Source organism: Odontesthes bonariensis, chromosome 8 (assembly GCF_027942865.1).
Source record: "Odontesthes bonariensis isolate fOdoBon6 chromosome 8, fOdoBon6.hap1, whole genome shotgun sequence".
Lineage (NCBI taxonomy): Eukaryota > Metazoa > Chordata > Actinopteri > Atheriniformes > Atherinopsidae > Odontesthes > Odontesthes bonariensis.
In genome coordinates, this window is record NC_134513.1 from 22,687,921 (window position 1) to 22,708,195 (window position 20,275).

Below are 20,275 nucleotides of genomic sequence, written 5' to 3' on the forward strand. Positions count from 1 at the left end.
GTCTCTGTGGCGCAATAGGCCAGCGCGTTCGGCTGTTAACCGAAAGGTTGGTGGTTCAAGCCCACCCAGGGACGAGTGTGTCCTTTCAGGCACCAGAACCTGCAGGGACTCAGACTTCAGCCTGAAAAGTTGTCCACAAGACAAAATGTATAAAATATGAAGTATACTATTAATTTAAGATGGCTCTGTCAGAAGTCAGCTATGGTGCTTGAGAATTTTAAGCAATGAACCTGTATTTAATTTGGCCAAAGGTCATTTCTATCCGTGCCCTTGTTTTAGCATGTGCATGTGCATGTGCATGTGCATGTGCATGTGCATGTGCATGTGCATGTGCATGTGCATGTGCATGTGCATGTGCATGTGCATGTGCATGTGCATGTGCACATGCCCTTGTTCCTGGATCAGGATATGGCGTGAGGAGGGACGGCCAACAGATGTTTGATCCAGCACTTAAAGTCAAAGTTCAGCCCTGTTACCACCATCACAGCGTCCTCAGTGGTGCCTCTTTGAATGATCACAAACCTCCTGAAATGCACAATATGAGTAAAAAACATTCAAACTTGTGCAAGAGCATTACTTTGACCTTTCTTTGGGCTCATGTCATTTCTGTATTCCCCGTTTGCTCAAGTATGATCATTCACTTTAAAACAAAAGAAAGAAAATCTGAATAACAACCCATGGCCTCTGGCCCTCTCTTGCTTTCATTACTCATCCAGTGACATCACTCCCTGGCCAATCAGTGGCCTGCAGTCTGTAGACGTCACATTTTCGGCTGGACTCAACTCGAATCCCTGCCGTGTAGGTGCTAAAAATGTAGCTGCTACCAGCTGTTACTACCTCATGGAAAACCCTAAAACCCGAGTCGAATTTAGTCAAGTGGAGTAGCGTTTTGCATTTTGGTTCACGTTTCTCATATTTTACACAGGCAGGGAAGTAATGGTGTCAAGATGGCCGAGTGGTCTAAGGTGCCAGACTCAAGGCTTCAGTCCTTCCTTAGGACAGGGACTTCTGGTCTCCAAAAGGAGGCGTGGGTTCAAATCCAGCTCCTGACACTAATTTCTTGCTTAAATCTTACTTTCTTATTAGAAGACCGTAAAGAAAGCCATGTCAGGCCATGGTGAAAAAGGGCATTTATCTCTGAAGACGGGCCTTCAGTTCCTCCCATCAACATACACAATTCAGCTGTGCGATGAGGCAGTTCTCCTGCTACATTAAGCTCTTTTCCACTCGTACTTACTCACAACCACCTCAATGTGGGTGGGGTCGTTATAGCAAGGAGGTCCAAAAGTCCTGTGATGTCACTTTTATTGGACAAAATATGACACAACAATTTAGGACATCAAGGTGAAGCTATACCTGCTACTTGGTCTATGTCTTTGCGTCTAGCAATCCACCTCGTTGACGATCACAGAATACATCAAATCCAACTGTTGCTGTTGCCGGGTTCTTGTTAAGGAGTGGCTTTCATGACTCATCCAGTGACATCACTCCCTGGCCAATCAGTTGCCTGCAGTCTGTAAATGTCACATTTTCGGCTGGACTCAACTCGACCCCGACCGAGTAGGTGCTAAAAATGTACCACCTTGTGCCAGGTGGTATTACCTCTTGGAAAACCCTAACAGCTGAGTGGGATCCAGTCGAGTGGAGTAGGTAGAGGTTGAAAAGGGAGGAATGTGTTCCCATGTCATTCGAAATCTCTGAAAGTTGACTTTGGCTTTTTTTATCTCTTCTTTTTTTTTCCGGAAGGCATGTTTTATAAAATGTGAATAGCCCGGCTAGCTCAGTCGGTAGAGCATGAGACTCTTAATCTCAGGCGCGTGGATTCGAGCCCCACGTTGGATGTAGTAGTTTCAATAATCAACAGATGTTTGATCCAGCACTTAAAGTTCAGCTCTGTTACCACCATCACAGCGTTCTCAGTGGTGCCTCTTTGAATGATCACAAACCTCCTGAAATGCACAATATGAATAAAAAACATTCTTTCCCTGCCATTTGCTGCCTTTGTGTACCTCAAGTACTCTGGAAAAGATTTCCCTTCAGAATTGCTTTGACTCTGTAGTAGCCAATTTCCTGACAACACCAGTTATGTCACTGTCCATGAGCTTTACTGGCCACAGCCCTGGATCATTTAAAAGTAGATCCTCACTTTCAGACTGGCAAATGTCCATTAACCCTGCCCCCTCCTGCTCTTGCTCCTTACTCTGTGCTGCGCTGTCATCTGCACTGCTGGCACTGGCCCTGTTGTCGTCACCATGGCCTGATGAGGGGCTTGGTTCTGTATCATGGATTCAAATGGAGTTTAGTTAAAGCATGCAGGTTAGTGATGCACGGACGTTAATGCATAGAAAAGTTAAATGCATGCAAGTTACAGTTATGCATGCAATCAAATTGACTCCATACTTAGCTGTAAAAGTGTAACCCTTAAAAGAAGGGAAACATCTTATTGTGAATCAATTTTAAAGTGACATGGTACTCTTTGCTACTTTCTCACCATCTTCACTGCTGGTCCTCCTCCTGTCCTGCTGCACTTCAGCAGTGGTGGTGTCACTGGCCGCTGCAACATTGCCTGATGTGGAGCCTGGCTCTGTATCAGTGATGAATGCAAGATAAGTTAATACAGGAAAAGGTTAAAGCATGCAGGTTTCAGTTATACATCCAAGTTAGATGTATATTAATATGTTAGCCTACCATTCGCTAACATCTAGTGTTTGAAAGCTCAAAGTCAGTGAGTGAACTTACCTTTCTTTGAGAAAAACTGAGTGACCAGTTGCCTGCCTCCACTGGCCCTCTCGTCTTTCTCCCGTCTGTCCTTCCGCTTCTGATAACCCGACTTCATTCTAGATTATTTCAGTCAGCTCACCGTCCATCATGTGTTTCAGACAGCCGCTCCGTACACCTGCCTGCATTTCGGATGCGTTCAACTACAATTTGATCAGAACTGGACCGCACCATTTTGCAAGAGGGGGAGGGCCGAGTAAATGTCAATATGCCAAAGAACTAAAGAAAAGTTATTGAAATCGAAAACTGTGTTTAATTAGTTTATTTTCCTTTAAAAATGTTGTAATTCATTAGAAAATTCTAAGAATGGGCAATAATATTAATATTATATTATCACTACCTCCGAGGGCCCCCCAGGCCGCTGGGCCCTTAGAAACGTTACCACCTTTCCCCGCCTGGCGGCGCCCCTGGTGATGCCCGCCTCCACCAGGCTGTGCACCTGCTCCACCTTCGCTAGAAATAAAACCACCGCACTGTTCATGCGGGCAGCGGACTTTACCGAACCGTGCCCGATAACCAGCCCCACGGCCAGCGCCACTTCCTCCACGCTGCACGGAGAGCCGGCACCAACTCTGATGCCGTGCTTCCGGGACAGCATGGAGAAGCCGCCAGACGCCATTGCGGCCGGGAAGCGCACCAAACAAATGCGAAAAAAAACCTCGAAATTAACCTCACAAGACTACACAAAGTACACAGAACTAACACAACTAATGAAACATTTAACAGAGAAAACAAGGATAGCGAATAATGGGTAGAAAAACCACCTTTACACTTAGCCTTTTTCTCAGCTCTTCCACTCACACTCCTCTCACCAGCAGAAGAAGAAGAAGAAGAAGAAAAGGAGGAGTGAGGATGCGCAGTGGTGGAATAGAGGGAAGAGGCCGAGGAGCACGAAGACACCGTGCTGTCCCAGATGAAATTCGGGCCATAATTATAGATCATGTCATCATTCATAGCCACATAATTTTGCTTGTTTTTTGTTTGTGTTTAAATTACAGTATATGTGTGCTATGTATATTTTTCTTTTCCTTCTACAATACTATACTGTATGGAAGTTACGTACTTCACAGTATTTGTGTGAATAAAAATGGTTGGTATGAGTGTATTGTGTGTGCTTTGAGGCTACTCTTACTGTGAAACTTTTTTCCTTCAGTTTTATACACTATTGTATTCTGTTAGGTAGTCCTATGCCATAGTGACAAAACATCTAAACATTTTGACTTGTAGTGCTCACACAATGCCAAAAGGACAATGCATTTTGGGGGCACTGACTATTTGAATGAGAAAGAAACTTCATTTTGACACATGGCTGAACTGTTTAGGGGGAGATATGAGCTTTTGCTGGTGAACCATGGTGTTTTGCTGAACCATTCAGTTTAGTTTAGCAAAAAGTACTAAAGAGTGTTGAAAACGTTCGGTCTGTTTCAAGAAATGAGCCTAGGCAACTGAGAAAGAGCTTTGCAATTTGGGTGGCACTGACTCTTTACATGGGAAAGAAATCAGGTCTGAAGCATTGGTGAACAGTTTTGGGAGAGATATGTGCTTTTGCAGGTTAGCTATGGTGTTGTGCTGAACTATAAGAGTGTTATGCCAAATGATCTTAGAGTTTTGAGAATGTAATTTCTGTTTCAAGAAATGAGCCAAACCAATAGAGAAAAACTGTAATAGAACGTTTGTTTGAATGGAAGGATATATAAGAAACAATATAACTTGATACTTACTGTAAGATTGTTTTTTTAAGTCGGCAGAGACAACGGCTCGATGAAAAATCCCTCTTCTGTAACGGCTAACTTTTATAATCCTCTAACCTAACGAAAACAAAATCTTTAATTTGTTTTTTTGTTGGTTTTGTTGGAGGAGGGGGAGCGGGAGCGGGAGGGGATGGGAAATTAACTCCAAGTTAGGGCTTCACCTTGATTGGCCGAGTTCCATTGTGAGCTCGGGCGTTGATAGGCTCGGTTCATTGTGAGTCGGTGTGACATTGGCTAAACCGTTCAATGTGAGAATGGAGAAGTGCGAAGCCTATTGGAGGTGAGATTTAGACTAACGTGAGCGAGGTAGCGCCAACGAGGCTTAAAAATCATAAACGTGCATGTATTGTCAGCCTAGGCTCACTTTCCCACACCCATTCATTGGTCCTGCAGACTTTGCTAAAGGTATGTGATGCCCACTTGCCCAGCTCACATGGATTGCATGGCAATCAAATAAGTGGATGGTAGGAAATAAGATCTTCTAACCTATGGGGGGAGAGAACGGCAAAGCCGAAGAAAAATGTGTCCCATGTCAGTCTATGTCAAGAGAAGGAGAGTCTGCAAAGGTGCTTTTGTCACACAGTGTATTCTATTATGTTAGCGTGATGAACTTCCTATCCTTTGTCATGGGTCTTGGCCAGGGTGCAACTTGCTTTTCTGAAAGAGACATGGTTCGAATCCCCATAACTTGGGTTTGACACAAGGCGACAAAGATCTGATTGCAATGCTTTTAAAAAAGAGATGGTTCGAAACCCCATAACTTGTGTTTGACACCTTCCACACTTTGGAGTGACTGAGCTTCCGAGTGGGCTTTCTGCAGCTCCAACAGAGAATAATCGGAGCCAAGTTTCCAGCTGTTACTGAGGTGAAGTGCTATAAACACATCAAAACACCTGCCCCGTGTGAGGGTCGAACTCACGACCTTCAGATTATGAGACTGACGCGCTGCCTACTGCGCCAACGAGGCCTGCAAAACAGAAATGTGCATGTATTGTCATCCTAGGCCCACTTTCACACACCCATTCATTGGTCCTGCAGACTTTGCTAAAATATGTGATGACATGGCTTGTTGAGCACGTAGCTACTTGTTCAAAAGACCTGTTGTCTGGACTAGAGGTTAAACAATCAACTCACAAGTTTCTTTATCTGGCTTTCATTCTCATTTTTAAAGTTTATGGAAAGTTGCAAAAGAGGTAGTTTCACGTGGGATAAACTTGACTGAATTGTCCCATGTCAGTCTATGTCAAGAGAAGGAGAGTCTGCAAAGGTGCTTTTGTCACACAGCGTATTCTATTATGTTAGCGTGATGAACTTCCTATCCTTTGTCATGGGTCTTGGCCAGGATGCCACTTGCTTTTCTAAAAGAGAGATGGTTCGAATGCCCATAAGTTGCGTTTGACACTTTCCACACTTTGTAGTGACTGAGCTTCCGAGTGGTCTTTCTGCAGCTCCAACAGAGAATAATCGGAGCCACCTGTGCCCAACAAGTTTCCAGCTGTAACTGAGGTGAAGTGCTATAAACACCACATCAAAACACCTGCCCCGTGTGAGGGTCGAACTCACGACCTTCAGATAATGAGACTGACGCGCTGCCTACTGCGCCAACGAGGCCTGCAAAACATAAATATGCATGTATTGTCAGCCTAGGCGCACTTTCACACACCCATTCATTGGTCCTGCAGACTTTGCTAAAGGTATGTGATGCCCACTTGCCCAGCTCACATGGATTGCATGGCAATCAAATAAGTGGATGGTAGGAAATAAGATCTTCTAATCTGCAGCCCCCTGTGACATCTATGGGGGGCGAGAACGGCAAAACCGAAGAAAAATGTGTCTGACATGACAAGTTTAAGTAGATAATAAAGGAAGAAGAAACTGAAAGACGACAAATATCTGATTGCAAGGCATCTCTAACGATAATCGTCCATTGTTCCGTCACGTCAACTTAACTCGCCGGATTGGATGCCTAGTGTCACCGTGTTGCTACTACAGTGGGCGTGTATACGGAGTTGTAGATAGAACATACGGTAGAACGGCTCCGGGGGAAAGTAAATAACTTGTGATTTTAATCAACCGAAGTTTCGGAGTTTCGGAGGGAAATTAATGTGTATAAATCGTCAGCAATGGAACATTATTTCATATTGCACCATGGATGTGGATCTGCGAGCGAGGAGAGCTGCTATTGTGCTGCTGCAGCGACACAGGAGATCTCCTTCTCGCTGCATCACCTGTCCCTGCACCTTTTCTCTGATTTGAAAATGAATCATGAATAAGACATGTTGTGAAAACATGGCCATGGGTGTGATTTGGTTCTTTTGTTGAAATGAATGCCTATCACAATTATTGATAACGTTTAATCCACTACTCCACCTCTGCCCATGAAAGAATTTGATGCACTGGATTGAACCTCTATTCCTTGATGGTCATTACTTTACTGCAAAAGTGGAGATGCTCACAATTGCCTGATGTTTTAGGTGTGTTTATTCGCCTACAATCGTTTTAGCACAGCCATTCTGGCCACTGCTGCTGTTCATTTTGCCCGCAATAGCAATGACATGAGCAATACCCGAAATGTTCAGTGGTGAATAAACAAAGGGAAAAAAAATACATGATCTACTGTCATTGGGTAACGCACTACGTCTGCCGTGGCAAATTTGCATAAACTTCGAGCGAGCCCAACTTTTTGACGTGCCGCAGGTCCCCCGCTCGCCGTGCCAGAATCCCAGCATGCTTTGCGAGCACGGCGACAACGATCGGCCGGATTTCATTGAAAATTAACTGAATGCGTTGGATACGGCTTGCGTTGACGGAACAATGGACGACTAGCGTAAAAGAGCGATGGTATTAACCTGTACATCTTTTGATTTGCTACCCAACCTACAACCTATAGCTCACCGGTAGATTTGTTCATGCACACACTCACCCCTGGGTGGGCTCGAACCACCAACCTTTCGGTTAACAGCTGAACGCGCTGGCCGATTGCGCCACAGAGACTTGCTGTAGCTGTCTGTGGGCGTGGCCTCGATCATTACCACCTCTCACCCCATCATCAGAGTGTGTGTTCGATTTCTTTATGTTTGTCATAAGGTTGATATCTGCTGAGTAGGTAACAAGTAAAGTAGCACACAACAAGTAGTCAATAACTTCCTGGTCTGACTTGTTAAAGAAAGAGGTTTGATGTCAAATTTTTTCCCAGGTTCCCTCATTAGGTCTCTCAGGCTTTTTGAAATTTTTTTGTTTTGTGTGTGACTTTCATAGCAATATGACAAAAAGGTTCTTTTTTAACTTTGCTTGTGCAATTTTGACAAAAGACAGAGGAGCCTCCAGGTTGAGTCATGCATTACACTGCACTTAAAGGGGAACTCCGGGGCATTTGAAGCGCAATCCCATTGCTAGAGGTTGTCAAATACTGATAGTAGGACACAGACAGGTCCAAATCTGCGCTCCCTGTGTGGATATTGCGCTGTTTGCGCAGCCTGTCATGCGAGGCTAATACGTGGTGGCTAAGGGGCAAGTGCTAACCCTTCCACGTAAAACAACAACTTGCACACTGCAGAAACGTCACACCACTTTATAAACCATCCGACAATAAAGTCACAAGCCTTACCATCAAAACCATATGCATGGTTCTCACATTACTGGCATGGGGACGTTACAAAACAACTTTATAAACAGCATGTCACTTACCGGTTGTCGGTATGCGCGCGCATGTGAAAGCCTTAAAGAGTCAATGGACGATACTCCCAAATACAAAGCAATTATCTTCTCTAGAAAAACTGCGTTCAAGTATTTAAAACATTACAACAATACATGCCCAGTAATATTGTTGTCACCCTTGGAGAAATATTTTGCCAAGGAGCGTGTATAATGCGTAAGGAAAGATTTTTTTATATTTATATTAATTATATATACATTTATAAATTCGTTCATATTTATATACATTTTTTTTACCCAAAATTTCCCCCATGCCAGATCGCCAAATGCTCCAAGTCCGCGGACAAAAACATTTTGTCCGACAATAGACCATGAAATTTCTCTTTTTCCGTATCATTCGTGGATGCCCATGTCATTTAATGACAAATAGCATTTGTCTTTGTTGCTCAAAATGTTATTAAGCACCGTGTTACACATCAAAGTATCAGAAAAACTTGATTATTCTTTTAGTTTTTAAAAGCCACAATGGTCCTAGAGCTGCTGGAAAGAGTTAAGCGAGTCCTTCTCTAAAGAGAAGTAGTAAATCTGCTGGCTGTAAAGTGTTATTTCAAATCAAGTGGTGCGCATAGGATGACTCCTTACAAACCAACGTCCTATTGAATTTGTGACAGGGCTCGATTAAATTGACATTCTAGTCATGTCATTGGAAAACAACAGCAGAAATGTCTTTGGTTTACGCTACTCACAGTGCCAAAACTTGGTTCCCTCATTCCCTGACCGGGAATCAAACCCCTGCCACGGCGGTGAGAGCGCCGAATCCTAGCCACTAGACCATCAGGGACCTGAAAGCAGTGCACACGGTACAGGTTGCAAGACTGTGGTAAACTCATTCCTGACTGGCAAATTAATTGGCATAGTGCATTGTACTGAAGTTGTGAACATTTTAGCCTTAGATGAAAGCAATTGTGCGCATCTGGAGAATGAATCCAAGCAAGCACAAGTTTCACGCTTTAGACTTCTCTCTTATTTCAGGGAGAAATAGAAAGATTCCTGAGTAAGAGTGAGTGTGTCATAGCCCTGCAAGAAAAACAGTTGATAAATGACTAAATAAGGGTCTGTCAGGGCATTGGTGGTATAGTGGAGAGAATAGCTGCTTGCCACAGCAGGGCCAGCCATGTATAGGTGTAGAACTGTGACAGCCAATTAAATTACTGCATTTTTTTCAGTCCTGCATATAATTAATGTCATTATGTAGTTCATAACCCTGCAGGTTCAAATCCCGTCAGGAGCACTCAAAAATAAAGAAAATAATAGAGGAAGGTGTTGGAAAATCACTGTTTTATTGCAACTGCCACTTACATGGTTGTACCCACTGTCATATTCATGTTATGAGGGTCAAGAACCCTTTTGGGCTTCATTTATTGAGACAGTGCTTGATTTATTTTTTCATTTGTTCATTCCTATCTATACTTGTTTTTTTCCCTTTTACAAAACCACTTGGCTCGTAGGAGTATCAACATGAAGGAGACCACACACAGTTGTGCAAATGAACCAGTACATGTTTATTTAAAGAATAAAATACAAATCAGTAATGTGACAGTGTATCACTAATGCAAAGATGTGGTGCAAGCAGCAACGCAGGGAGCACAGAGCTGGCCAGATCACACCTCCTCCTGTAGGTTTAAAGATGAACACACAACAAACACAGGGAGAACAAAGCTGGACAGGTTATACCTCAACCTGTCAGTTTAGAAATAGACAGTGTTATATTTTTCCATTCTACCTTTATCTTAAAGCTTTCTATGCTTTTGCCAAAAATCCTGTGTGTTCTTTTATGAATGAGAGTCTGGGAGTGTGACATCCATTTCTGGCATCTAATAAGCTAATTTACCTAATAATATATTAGTGTCTTACTGTAAATATAGCATACAGAGCTCTGTGTTTGATCATCTTGCCTTCACCAACAAAAAGGCTGTCAATTTGGAGGATCAGAACTGTACTACTCTTCCACAAAACAGGTGTTTATACTAACACAGTTTTCATATCTAATCAAAAGTCATTGTGCGTGCGCTCGTCCAGGCCCTCTATCTTGTCCTTGACTCTCCATAGCTCCCCCTCGCCTCAGCTTTGGTTCTAATATCAGCCACCTACAGAAAACATAAACTCACATATACCCACACACATAAAAAAGAAAAAGAGACAAAGAGCATATACATGATCAGATGGAGAGGTACTTAACCCAAAACAACTTGTTATATGACCTCCAATCTGGTTTTAGATCTGCATACTCCACTGACATACGCCTCACTCACCTATGTGATTACATCAGACATGAAGGTGAAAAAGGAAATTATACTGGTATGGTTTTATTGGATTTGCAGAAAGCGTTTGACACAGTGGACCATTCAATTCTTTTATCTAAGTTGCAATGCATGGGGTTTGGCCAGGCTTCATTACAGTGGTTCAAATCATATCTATCAAATAGAAATCAAATCTGTGATTATGATGGAGTATTGTCAGAACCTTTGCCAATATCTTGTGGGGTGCCCCAAGGTTCAATTTTAGGCCCTTTGTTATTTCTTATTTATGTAAATGATATGCCAGCAGCTGTTAAATGTAAAGTCATTCTCTACGCTGATGATTCCTCACTACTCGTATCTGGTAGAAACATCTCTCAGATTCAAGACACCCTAACTGATGAGTTGAGTAATGTAAGACAGTGGCTGCTAGACAATAGACTGTCACTACATGTGGGGAAATCTGAATGCATTTTATTTGGTACCAAACTCAAGCTAAAAAAGGCTCCTGAGTTAGAAGTCACAAGTAATGGTAATAAAATTCAGACAAAGACAACAGTTACATACTTAGGTTTAACACTGGACCAGACTTTGACAGGTCAGACAGTTGCGGAGAAGCTATTAAATAAAAGTGCTTCCAAATTGAAATTTTTGTACCGTAGCACGAGGCAATTAGATTTTAAAGTAAAAAAACTTCTTGCGTCAGCGCTTGTGCAGTGCCATTTTGACTATGCCTGTTCAGCATGGTACAGTGGACTGACAGTGAAAATTAAAAATAAAATGCAGGTTATGCAGAACAACATGATCCGTTTTATATTAGGAAAACCATCTAGGTATCATGTCACTTTTGATGATTTTAAGAAAGTGGACTTTCTGCCGGTAAAGCTAAGGGTGGAACAGCTAAAATTGAATCATATGTTCAACATCATCAATGGGTTAGCCCCCAAGTATTTGGGATCCCAAATTGTAATGGTGCATACTCAACATGCCCATGAAACAAGAGCCAGTGTCCGCTCCTGTAAGGTACCATCTGCAAAGAGCGCAGCACGTAGCTCTTTCTTTTATACAGGGATTATGCTATGGAATAGCCTTCCACTAAATATTAAAGAGTCAGAAACAAAAAGGGTCTTTAAACAAAGAGTTAGAGGTTTTTTGTGGAATAAAGTAGAGAATTAGGTGACTTAGGAATGTGATTGTATATGAGTATATGTGATATCTGTTGCATGTGTTGTATGTCTTGTCATTTCCCATCAGGGACCATGTTGGAAATAAGTGTTTTACGCTTTTACATGTAATCCCTTGGATACCCATTGTCTTCCTATATCCATAAATAAACCAAACCAAACCAAACCAAACACGCATCCTTCCAGTGGTCTGAGACAGCGACACACTTTAACACACTTTAACACTGACATTCAAGTTTGTACAATCAGGCTCATTTTAACAACACACAGGGTCATATTAACAACTCCTTCCCACCATCCACCTGTAGATATACAGTATGTATCTATTATTCTTATGATCCCAAGACTGTGTTTCATTTACCTGAAGGAAATAGTTACATCATTTGAATCAACACAGGGAGCATAGAGCTGGACAGGTCACACTCCTACCTGTAGGTTTAGAAATGGACAGACAATAAACAACACAGGGAACACAGAGCTGGGTGTAGGTTTAGAAAGAGAGAGACAACAAACAATGATAAAGTGCTACAACACTGTTTGTACCAGAGCCCCGTCAGCCAGAACACTTTGCAAACATTGTGCTTGCAGTCTTCTGTTACCGCCTCCTACGACGAGGACGTGGGGTTGGATTTTAGGAGGCAAACATTTTGGAACTATGTACAACTATTTATGTATTATTGTATTTTGTTTGTATGTATGCATTGGTGGATGTATGTATGTATGTATGTATGCATGCATGCATGCATGTATGTATGTATGCATGCATGCATGTATGTATGCATGCATGCATGTATGTATGTATGTATGTATGTATGTATGTATGTATGTATGTATGTATGTATGTATGTATGTATGTATGTATGTTTTGTTGTTTGTTTGTTTTGTTTATTTTATTAAACGGTGTCATACACCAAAAAGGTGCCCAGCCCGCATGGGCTTACAAGACACACCACAAGCAACAAAAAGCAATAGTCAAAAGAACATGTTCATAATTGATAAACCAGCGTACACAGTCCTCAGTAAACAATAACCCCACTCAAACATAAAGCGCTCTCCTGCGCTGTTGGTAAGCTTCCAACACATATTGGGCTAAATAAAACACCTTCTCGCTAAACAAATATGTAAGTCTGCACTCATCAGACATAGAAAATAAATCATGACATTCCAAGGTCAATTTAAGGAAGAGCTTAAGTCTAACTTCATGATAAAAAGGACAGTAAAACACAAAATGCATCTCATTTTCCACCTCATTTAAGTCACACAAGTGACACTTTCTGTTCTCCTCTGGGATTGCATGGAAACGTCCAGTTTCAACCGCCAGAGGCAAGATACCACTTCTCAATTGGGCACAAACAGACCTCTGCGCTCTGCGCTCTGCTAAGGTTCAGGGTGACATAGTGCTCTGGATGGTAGACAGACTTTATCAAACAATACATTCTAAGTTTAGGTTTGTACAGAATTTCTTCTGCCCAATTTTGTTTATAGTTTTCAAATAAAATTATCTTAATTTGTTTAACACTACAGGATAATTTATTTCTATATATGTATTGGAGACCTACTTCATGAAATATACTGGAAAGTTCCTTTGTCCAACGACTATTTTTTGAGAGGTTCCACAAAAAAATTTGTTTGACAAGTCTGTTGTCAGACATGTTGATGAGTCTATTCCACAGTCGCACCATGTCACCCTTAATCCGCACTTCGCATGGCTCCCATCCCATATCCCCACATACTGCGAGTTTGGGGGCCATTTTGTGTACACCAAGGAAGCAGCGCATAGCTCTGTTCTGAACTGCTTCACATTTTGCTTTCTTACAATAACCCCAAACTCCTGCACCATAATCTAAAATTGGACAGACACAGGAATCATACAACTGCGTATAAGTTTTATACCCAAGATCCCTACACAGCTTGACCTTATTAAGAACAGCTCCCAGTGCTCTGCCTGCAGAGTCTGATAGAACTTTTATTCCTTTTTCAAAGGTAAGATGGGCATCTAGAGTCAGTCCTAGGTATTTGTAGTGCTCAGTATGTGACAAACGTGTTGAGCCAAAACAGAATTTAAACTTAGTCTGTGGTTCTCCCTTCTTCCTGAAATGCATAATCTGAGTTTTATCTTCATTTATCTTTAATCTCCATTTCTTGCACCAATCACGAACTATATCCAACTGACTTTGAAGGTCATCTTCAGTCTCTGGAAGGAGAACTAAATCATCCGCATAGAGAAGAGTACCGACTGTAAAATCACCCAGTCCGACACCAAGAGCTGCTTGCTTAATTTCGATGATCAAATCATTAATATAGATCGCAAACAGTGTTGGAGACAACACGTCCCCCTGCTTAACCCCTGACTGAGTTAAAAACCAACCTGTTCTATGATCATTGATCTGCACACATGCAGCTGGTGTTTTGTAGATGACTTTTAAGGCGTTATAGAATTTGCCATCTATACCAGTTTTTAATAATTTGAAACTGAGAAGGTCAAGATTAATGCAATCAAATGCTTTCTGAAAATCAATAAAACAAGTGAAAGTAGGCTTTCTCTCTTGTATTCTAGCATGAACTATAGTAGACAGAGAAAATATGTGATCAATACAGGCTCTATTCTTACGAAAACCATTCTGTTCATCTACCAGAAGATCAAATGTTTCCAGATAACTATATAAGCGTCTGTTAAGGATACTGGAGTAGAGCTTGTAGACACAGCTTAGAAGACTTATACCTCTATAGTTCAAAGGAACTCTAGGATCATTATTTGGGGATTTTGGCATTGGTTTAATGATGGATTTATACCACTCAGAGGGAATCAAACTATACTCAAAGCAGGCAAAGAAAAGTTTACCCAGAATTGGGAGTAAACAAGGCACTTTAAGTAGGTCCTTTGACAAGTTATCAATACCTCCAGCTTTTCTTAATTTAAGCATGTCTATTGCCCTTTTAACTTCCTCTTGAGTAATACTAATATTTAGGTACTGATTAGAGGAATACGACTCTTGCTGCATACTGGTCTCCATAACATTTTTTTCATCAACTAACCTTTCAAAAAAACAATTATCCCACTCTGCTGAGCAATTCCTTCCAGAAAATAAATAGCAAAAGTCAGTTTCCCATTTTTTCAGAACACAATCAACAGAAAAAAGAGAGGATCCATTTTCCAACACCACTTCCATTGGAATGGGTTTGACTCTTTTCGGGCCCAAATTATTTATCAAGTTCCAAAACAACTGAGGATTATTAGATTGCAAGTGTTCTATTTTTAATGCCTGCCCCCTCTCATATTTTCTTTTACATGCTCTCAATTTTCTGTCAAAATTCTGTTGTTTAACCTTAAATTCAATCCTTAGTTGTTGCTTCCTCATGTCATTACTATCACACTTTAAAAATATTTTCTCAGCCATCCTCATTTCCTTCCACATTTCTTTCAACTGTTCATTCCAGTAAGGTTTAAGTTTCCTAGCAAATCCACCTGACCTGGTGGAGCCTGCGTTTCTACGGACATCATTAGCCCTGCAAATATATTCACAGAATTCACCATACCATTTATCAATATCTTTCTGAAACTGTACTTGAGTGAGCTTATCTAAGAATTCAGCAAACATAATTTGACACTCACTAGTGGAAAGAAATTGAAGAGAGACCGTTTTAATATTTTTCTGAGGATAATGACTAGGTTGAACATTATCTGACCCTAAATGATCCACAGCGGAACCCCCTCCTGCTCGAAAATTTAGAACTAACAATGAGTGATCAGGTACTTTACACCGATCACCAAGCATAATGAAACAGCTGACACTCCCATTCTCAATTAACTCATTAGGACTGTAAATGTTCAACTCAGTACAAGTGCTTAAACAATCATGAGGAGTGATTATATAATCTACAACAGCCCTCCCTTTTACAGATATTGAGGTAAAGTTATCTTTTCCAGGTATCCGTCCATTTAAAATACAACATTTGGAGTCCTTCAAGAGTTCTATCAACATTTCACCCTGTTTATTTACAACATTATCCAAACTGACTCTAGGTGGGACATGCATATCCGTCTCACTAATAAAGTCTTCCCAATGCCCTATTCGGCTGTTCAAATCCCCACAGACATAAACAGCATCAGTGTCTACCAGATTATGCATCTGGACCAATAGGTGATTATACAGTCCATGAGCATCAGCCCATGCTGATCCCTCCGGAGGAAAATAACAAGAAAAGATTCTAAAACAGTACTCTGACACTAGATGCTTAACCTGTAAACCAATTGTACCATCTATTGATTTATCCAATACACTGACGCTATATGAACTGAAGACATCATTTTTTACCAAAATACCCACACCCCCCGACCCTTTAGGGGCTTTAAAGTGAGTTTTCCTATTATAACCAAACCAAGTATAACCATCTATATTAATCCCATTTAGTCCGGTTAAATGCGTTTCGTTAAGGGAAATAAAGTCGGGCTTAAAGTTCAGTAGCATCAGGAGTCTAAGTTCATAGTTCATATCCGTCCATCCATTTATATTCCAGTGCACAAGGACGAATTGATCATGATTTACGGGCTGAGCGAATGATCCTCAATGGTCAACCCCCTGTCTCTGCTCCACGCTTCGGCTGTCATCCACACCTGCAGCCGCAGGGCGTCTTCTCACTCTCCCGTTCCCGGTGATGTAAAACTGTCGGCCAGAGGGTATTTCATCCAATAAAGTTCTGAAGTTCAGTTCCACCAGTCTTTCGGTGTGAGTACTGGCTGATCGAATGTAAACTCATCTGAACTTGTCGTCACTTTTCAGCCTCAGTTTCTTGCGCAGCACATCCACTTTATCCTGCACAGAGCCGAATTCCACCTTTATCACCCCGGGCCGTCCTCCTCTCTCTCCCAGCCTTTCGGCTGCCACCACGCCGCAGGGACTCTCCCACTGTAGCCCCTGGATAAGCAGCTCCTTAACAACAGCCATAACGTTTTCCCCTTCCACATACTGTACGCCAGAGATGATCACCAAAACATCAGGGTCAAAACGAATACTCGCTTTGTTTTTCATCCCATCCAACTTGGCTTCCAGCTGATCAATTCTCGCCACTACATGGCCGAGCTCCAGATCCAAATTGCCTTGAATTTCTTTGGTTTTCAGAGCGAGTTCGGCTTTCAGGCAGTCTCTGTTTTCCGTAATCAACTTTTCCATCGAGTTACGCAAACTGTCCATCTTGGAGTTTAGTTGTTTTTCAAACATATCTTTCATCCCGTCCATTTTATTGTTCAGCGTCTTCAGCTCCTGCAGCACATTGCCTGACAGCCCGGAGTCACCTGCGGTGGCTTCTTTCTTATCTTTCATCCTCGTAACTGGCCCGTCATTCGACATATTGGGCACACTTATTATCCACACTTTGAGGCTGCGGCTACACGAAAACGTTTTTCACTGTAAACGATACTTTTTCTTATCGTTTCGCTGTCGCGGCCACACGGAGCCGGCGTTCCCACTACCCCAAAACGATAGTTTTTGAGAACGGGTTCCAGAGTGGGAAAGTTTGAAAACGGCCTCGTTTCGTTTCCATTGTTACAGCTAAAACGTTTTTGCGTCAGTCACACGTTGACGCTGTGAGCCAATTTTAACACTTCTCTATTGTCTCACAGCGTGGCGTGACACAGTGGCGTGTGTACTGCATCGTTTCATCGTTTTCATCCGTTTTCGTCTGGACAGCAGCGCGTTTCCGTGTGGTCGCAAGAATTTTCGTACCCGTTTTCAAAAAAAACCTCGTTTCGTTTTCGTGTAGCCGTAGCCTGAGTGTGCAATTTCACTTGGGTTTACTTACTGAGCGTGGCTCGTTTAGTTATGATCATCAGATTGTTAGGACGCCGAAGAGCAACGTGTGACAGCCAGCTGACAATGTATGTATGTATGTATGTATGTTTGTATGTATGCATGCATGTATGTTTGTATGTATGTATGCATTGGTGGATGTATGTATGTATGTTTGTATGTATGCATTGGTGGATGTATGTATGTATGTTTGTATGTATGTATGTTTGTATGTATGTATGCATGTATGTTTGTATGTATGTATGTATGTATGTTTGTATGTATGTATGTATGTATGTATGTATGTATGTTTGTATGTATGTATGCATGTATGTTTGTATGTATGTATGTATGTATGTATGTATGTATGTATGTTTGTATGTATGTATGTATGTATGTATGTATGTATGTATGTTTGTATGTATGTATGTATGTATGTTTGTATGTATGTATGTATGTATGTATGTATGCATGTATGTTTGTATGTATGCATTGGTGGATGTATGTATGTATGTTTGTATGTATGTATGTTTGTATGTATGTATGCATGTATGTATGTATGTATGTTTGTATGTATGTATGTATGTATGTATGTATGTATGTTTGTATGTATGTATGCATGTATGTTTGTATGTATGTATGCATTGGTGGATGTATGTATGTATGTTTGTATGTATGCATTGGTGGATGTATGTATGTATGTTTGTATGTATGCATTGGTGGATGTATGTATGTATGTTTGTATGTATGCATTGGTGGATGTATGTATGTATGTATGTATGTATGTTTGTATGTATGTATTGGTGGATTTATGTATGTATGTTTGTATGCATTGGTGTATGTATGTATGTATGTATGTAGGTATGTATGTATGTATGTTTGTATGTATGTATTGGTGGATTTATGTATGTATTATGTAATTTAGGAAGAAAGCTCAATAGGTACTACTGAACTTCTACCTGAATCTGTGACACAATACTGCGTCCACAATGTTTTTATATCCTAATTTATTACCTGACACCTGTGGACAGACAGAAGATGGATAATATTGTAAAGGTTAAAGTATGTAAACAGTGATGCAGCAACTATAAAGGATGAGCAATGACCCTGATGTGATTCGAACACACAACCTTCTGATCTGGAGTCAGATCTGGAGCAAAATTACAACAAACAAACATAGCCCTTGTAACGTCACCGTGGGAATATATGACCAAGGACGATCCACACAACAATAACAACAAACGATGTCCGCATTATACACTACTTCAAAGGGAGACAAAATATGCTCATCATGTACACCAAAGCTACGGCAAGATCAAAGTACCACATGTATTAAAATCATCATCTACTGCACATAAATTGTCATTTAAATCCAGTTGTTTTAAAGCAGCCAAAGACACAGCTAGTGATGCGTTGAACTTTAAGACAGCCTCTACATTACAGTCGTTTTTGATATAATAGTTTGACACACAACACGCCGAATGGAGACGGTACTTGCATGTACCGGACAGCTTTGTAAAGTTATACCATCATAAAACACACATTTTGACTTGTTGACGTTATTTACTTACCTCAGTAATTAATCCGATGATGAATGATGATGAACGGTGCAGCAGCAGCCTGGCGACCCGGTTAACTATGGCCGTTTCTCAACTAATACTTTGTAATAAGAGATGTATAACAGACATACAACACATACATATATAACATTTGTAGAAAGGAAATACTGTTATGACTAGCAATACCGTGTAAAAAATTTCCGCGATCTCTGTTCCTAGCGGTATCTCTCCTCACTCTGTTCTGCCTCTTTCTGGCTAGCAACTGCCGTACTCTATTCTGATTGGCTAAGCAAACGAGTCTACCTGTAAATGCGCCAAAATATCCCCCAGAGGCCAAAGAGTGCAATGCATCCATGGTGACCTGGGTTCGCTTCCCGGCCAATGCATTCTCTGCTCCTTGTATAATTAGCTTTCAAATGTACCTTGCTATCTCTACCTCTGCTCAGAATATGGGTGACTCGTAGGGAAAACACAGTCTCAAGCTAATGCACTCTAGCAACTCTTCAACCAAGGAAGCATGTTTTGCTATGACTCTTCAGTTAAAGCACTGCTGCTCAATTTCAGCCATTTTCACAGTCATGATGGATGACAGAGTTCCATTCAGAGCCAACTTATTCCTGGTCTTGGTTTTATTGAGCCCCACCATGGAAAAAACCCTCTCTGCATCAGCATTTCAGGGCGGCAGAACTAATACCATTTGGCAATTGTAGATATCCTTGGGAATCTGCTCACACCTTTGAAAAAAATTAACCACGGAAGCCTAATTACACTCCTACATATTTTTCATTTTTCATTAAGTTGCTCATGTCAAAGGGTGTGTGCTGAATATTTAGGCCTATTACTCCAACGAACACTTTAATCGGCAGGTCTTTTACAAAGAGTAGGAAAACTATGGTAACTAATAAAAGATTAAAATAAATTAAGATATGACCTGCTGATGATTCTGACGGTTCTCTTCCACCTCCAGCTCGTTTACAACTTCTGGACGCATTCAGAGCATAATAGTTGCATTCATGGAACGCGTGCTTGCAGCTGAAAGCTATTTCAGACCTCACCCGGCAACAAGAAATTCTGTTTTCTGATTGGCTGAGAAATTCCATTTTGTGATTTGCCGATGGGTTGCCAAATCAGGACAGCTGTACCAGAGCTATAGTTCTGAGCTGTACAAGCGTACAGTAACATGCCAGTGATTCGTTTATAGTATAGGCCATTAGAATTTCTGTGCGACGAAGTTGATCATTTCTCAGCGTGAGAAATGGCATGTGT

At 41.3% G+C, this 20,275-nt stretch overlaps 5 non-coding genes across 5 annotated transcripts; 3 read left to right on the plus strand and 2 right to left on the minus strand.

The window, feature by feature from the left end:
• Positions 1 to 74, plus strand: trnan-guu (transfer RNA asparagine (anticodon GUU)). The gene has a single exon. It is a non-coding gene; the product is annotated as a tRNA-Asn (tRNA).
• Positions 75 to 941: 867 nt separating this feature from the next.
• trnal-caa (transfer RNA leucine (anticodon CAA)) lies at positions 942 to 1,052 on the plus strand. The gene is made up of 2 exons: positions 942 to 979; positions 1,007 to 1,052. It is a non-coding gene; the product is annotated as a tRNA-Leu (tRNA).
• Positions 1,053 to 1,769: 717 nt separating this feature from the next.
• On the plus strand, positions 1,770 to 1,842 carry trnak-cuu (transfer RNA lysine (anticodon CUU)). The gene has a single exon. It is a non-coding gene; the product is annotated as a tRNA-Lys (tRNA).
• Positions 1,843 to 5,423: 3,581 nt separating this feature from the next.
• Positions 5,424 to 5,496, minus strand: trnam-cau (transfer RNA methionine (anticodon CAU)). The gene has a single exon. It is a non-coding gene; the product is annotated as a tRNA-Met (tRNA).
• A 571-nt stretch (positions 5,497 to 6,067) lies between these two features.
• On the minus strand, positions 6,068 to 6,140 carry trnam-cau (transfer RNA methionine (anticodon CAU)). The gene has a single exon. It is a non-coding gene; the product is annotated as a tRNA-Met (tRNA).
• Between the last annotated feature and the right edge of the window lie 14,135 nt (positions 6,141 to 20,275).